Source organism: Phoca vitulina, unplaced genomic scaffold (assembly GCF_004348235.1).
Source record: "Phoca vitulina isolate PV1807 unplaced genomic scaffold, GSC_HSeal_1.0 scaffold10, whole genome shotgun sequence".
Classification (NCBI taxonomy): Eukaryota; Metazoa; Chordata; class Mammalia; order Carnivora; family Phocidae; genus Phoca; species Phoca vitulina.
This window is the reverse complement of record NW_022589713.1, coordinates 12,661,534-12,666,039: the sequence shown is the minus strand read 5'-3', so window position 1 is coordinate 12,666,039 and position 4,506 is coordinate 12,661,534. Positions and strand designations below refer to the sequence as shown.

The 4,506-nt window shown below is 35.5% G+C and overlaps 1 pseudogene; it reads right to left on the bottom strand.

The window, feature by feature from the left end:
• Window positions 1-2,112: 2,112 nt before the first annotated feature.
• Window positions 2,113-2,745, bottom strand: LOC116634959 (annotated as a pseudogene).
• Between the last annotated feature and the right edge of the window lie 1,761 nt (window positions 2,746-4,506).

Below are 4,506 nucleotides of genomic sequence, written 5' to 3'. Positions count from 1 at the left end.
ATTAGAAAATGTATTATTCTTGTCAAGAGAAGCCTGTATCTAATCCTGTCTGCACATTTCTCAGTATGAATGTTTTTATGAAAAATTATTCAGTTGGTCATATTCATAATTGTGAAGGTTATCATTTCAAAACTTGAAATGAAAAATGAATATGCCCACTGGTATTCTTTTTGGTGACCTTTATTTCAAAGAAAGAATATGAAAAACCTTCCATGTCTTTTCATCTTCCAAATATGTCATAAAATTAACTTATCAGAGAAAATTAGAAATTAAAAGGTCCTGATTATTCAAAGTTCTTATTAGTCATAGGCTCTCTCTAAACAGGATTTGGAGTCAGAGAAGCTTTCCCTGATTTGAGAATGAACTACCAGACCATGCTAAGGGGTTAAGTGTGCTGATATGTTAACTTCTATATAAATATCTGCATCATGCATCATATCTGAAAATACAACATTTAACCCAAAGCCAGTCCTTAATTGTGAAATGTGGCAAACTGACAGGGGTACTATTGTAGGATAGGAAGCAAAGTTTTCTTTCTTTCTTTTTCTTTCTCTTTTTTCTTTTCTTTTCTTTCTTTTCTTTCTTTCTTCTTCTTCTGTTCAAATTGAATCACTCTGGGCAGTAGCGCTCCCTGTTGCATTTCTGCTTTCCCACTGGGGAGAACTGATGAAGAACTTCCTAGTTCTAGATCATCTAATTCAAGCACCTTCATTCAGCACATAAAATATTCCATAAACTGCACCACCCCCTAAATTATCAAAAAAACAATATGGTCATATTAATGAACTATACTCACCAAACCAAGATGACAATTCACTTTTAATAAAAGATTAGATTAAAAAGATTAATTTCAAACTCAAATGCATGGTATGTTTTGCTTAACCATACTATCCACACCACTCTCCCTTAGGATCCCAAGAGCATTCTCTACTGAACAATCGATGCTCATATTTCTGAATCACTCCCTACTGATTTATCTCCTGAGATGTTATTGAGACATAATGTCCTAACTCTCCTTGTCCACCTGGCTGGTGCCTACTCACACTTCAAGATTAAGCACAGAAGGGTATCACCCTAGAAAAATTTTCCTGATCTCACAAGATATGGTGTTCTGTGATCTCTATCTTTAATATAACAGCACTTTTATTTTATTTTTTTAACTTTAATGTTTTAATATCATGAAATAGAAGTACAAAAGATTGTATGAGTATATGTTGTACTACATGGAGATGGAATAATACATTTTTTATCAGAATCTATATCACCTAGTGCTAGCCACTAGACCAATGGCTTTCCACAAGGATTTTTCTACTCTTCCTATGAGGTTTTATCATGAATAAAAAAGCCCACAAATCTTTTCAACCACTAAAGATTCATATTTATCTTAATATTCTTGTTCAGCTGCTTTGGAGAACTGTTAAGAAATACAAAATTGCCTTAGCCAAGAGTTTTGAGTGGCTAAAGAATTTTGTTATTTCATGTTGGCCAAGATCTCCCGTATGTTGACATTGCAAAGACACTGTGTATTTCTATGGGGTAAGAAAAAGCATTGTCTCAATAGCCCTCTAACTGTTTAGGAAGGCAAATTACCATTTCTTGAAATGTACATAATATTATAATAGTTATTGGCTAAGCAGTAATTCATGAAAATCCATTTATATAAGACAAATAACAGCAACAGAGAGCCATAAAGCCCTACATGTACTAAAGAAAACAAGTTTGGAAATATTTAAACTAACTGTTTTTCCTACCTCTACACTGGTTTAACCACATCAAGTGAGAGTAACAGCCAATAAAGAAAAGTGTCCAGAATTCAGCTTCCATAGCATGCCTCAGCCATTTCAGCTAAGACTATTTTTTTAGTGACAAACCAAAAAAAATGATGAAAGTAGCATTTACTTTGTTGGAAATAAAAAATTAAAATGCTGCTAATTTCATAAAATATTTGAAACCAATTTTGTTTTTATAATAAAATGACGTTTATCTTTTTTTAAGTTTTAATTATCATTTTTGCTATTAAAAAATCAAAGTCATGTCAACCTTTAGGGATAAACTTTGGGGTATTTAAAATAACATGTTTGGAAAACTGAACCACATTTTTAATTGCCAGCATTATGCTTTGTTCTTGGTAGAATCATCTTTTTACATCCCAATTATAAACCCCGGCCATATTGACTTCTGTGGTAGTAAATTGATCTCGAAGAAAATCAAGATCTTCCTCAGGAGAATCAAGATTCTTCATGGCAGTCGATAAATTCCTTTCCAACAATGCCTGAGCTTCATCAATATCATATTCAAGCATTACATTAACCCCCAACCACAGACACTTTATCAGTAGGAGGAACTGAGGCTTTGTAATACAGGTTATCTGCCAATAAGAATCTAGTCTCCAGTGAACTGGTGGACTCTTTTTTCTTCTGCATGTATTTTAGAATTTCTAAAGTTTGCTTAATTTCAGGAATCTGACCTTTTAGCCTCCTTTTCTTTTGAGCAAGGTTGAGTTCCAAAAACTTACACTTCTGGTACTGTTCATCCAGCTTCTTTAGTACTGTGTCTGCAGTCTCATTCCCAGGCTGTTTCATGAAGGAATCTACATCTTCCACAAATACGGCCTCAGGAATCCCTAGGTGGAGCCGTCGCCTGTTCCCTGTGGCCACTTCTCCTAAGCCACAAACGTCCTCATGGCCGCCCTCTTGGGGAAGCCATAACAGCACTTTTAAATGAACAGAAAGCTTCTTTTTCTCACTAAATGGATAACTTTATAAATGAAAAATGAATCATGCTTCTTTATACATCTAGGAAGTAGCTTAGCCCTTGATAAGAATGCTTAAAAAGAGAAATATATTTGATTTTCAATGTAATATTCTTTACATCATTGCCATTTTTGTGTCTAACTCTCCCTAGCAAGTAGTGGCAAACTCCATCCAGAGGGTAATCTACCTTCTAACCTCTGCGCTTAGCTTTAGCCTTGCAGTCTAACAGGACAGGCAACAGAAATTGGCTTTCCTCTCTGCTGACCAGACCTATGTCCCACTTCTCCCTGCACAGTCACTGCTACAAACACATTAACACCCAGACACACATACACTTTCTTGTTTAATTATGAAAATCTTTATTCTGCATAAAGGTATCTAGAAAATAAGTCTTCTTTTGTGGGGATAGTTACTTTAGAAAGTCCTGAGCTTGAGTTTGTACCCTTTGCAGGTAGGAAGCCCAAATCTTAGATAAGGTATTATACCCTCACTGGATGGAATCACTGAATTATATTTAATGGGGACAAGTGGCATTGAGGCAATCAACTTCTTGTTTAGGGTTGCCTTGTCAAGTGTATAGGAACATTTCAGGGAGCAGCAGCTCTTTATCTGGGTGATTTACTCCTGACTTTACCAAAATGCCTGCTTGATATACAGCAGGAAACAGAACAGATTTTCCTAATGATGCTTTCTAATGATTAACTTACATTTTACTGGGATAACTATAGACTTCCTTCTATTACCTGTCCATAAGCTAATCAGTTTAATCTAATCTTTTCCTGAAGGATAAAGTGACCTGTTCAAAGGCACCAATATTTTTTGGGAAGAACTAATTTGGGGAGCCCAGTGTTCCTATTTCCTAGTATACTGACTTTTTGAATTTAATGCCCTGTGCACTGTTATTGATACTAAGAAATCTGAAGTGTTATTTTTTTCTCAATTTGCCTTAGAAGAGGGTGTTGGGTGATGCTAGTCCAGCAAGAGGAAGCAGTTATGATTTATGTTCAAATAATAAATACCTCCCCTTTGAATCATGAATTATATTGATAGCAGTTATCTTATTTTCATGCTTTTTTGATAGATGGGGAACAGATGGTTATTAGTTTCATGAAAATAACAAGTGGTAGAATTAAGTATTAAAATATTTATTGGGCTGGGGCGCCTGGGTGGCTCAGATGGTTGAGCGTCTGCCTTTGGCTCGGGTCATGATCCCAGGGTCCTCGGATCGAGCCCCACATTGGGCTCCTGGCTCAGCGGGGAGCCTGCTTCTCCCTCTGCCACTCCCCTTGCTTGTGCTCTCTCTTTCTGTATCTCTGTGTCTTGAATGAATAAATAAAATCTTTAAAAAAAATAAAATAAAATATTTATTGGGCTTTATACCAAAATTCCAGTAGTGTAAATTTTATTGGTAGAGTTTGTGTGTTGCAAACACTGCAAAGTAAATCGGCCTCTGCAGACACATGATGCCTCTGGCAGAGCGTATAGATGTAATTAATTTTTTTTGAGATATTCTGGACTCGACTATAAACATGAAGCTATTAAAGTATCACAGACTCTTACCTGTGGGTAGAAACAGTAAATTTCGTTTTCCTTCCATCTACAAATTTGCAAAATCACCTTCATTACATGATTCAACAACATAGATTTATTAATTATACTTAGTCACAGTGCTTGCAGAGATTTTACCAGAGACATAATCTGTTGGTAGATGATATGTAAAAAAACTGTGGTTTGTATTCTCATTGATGGTTTT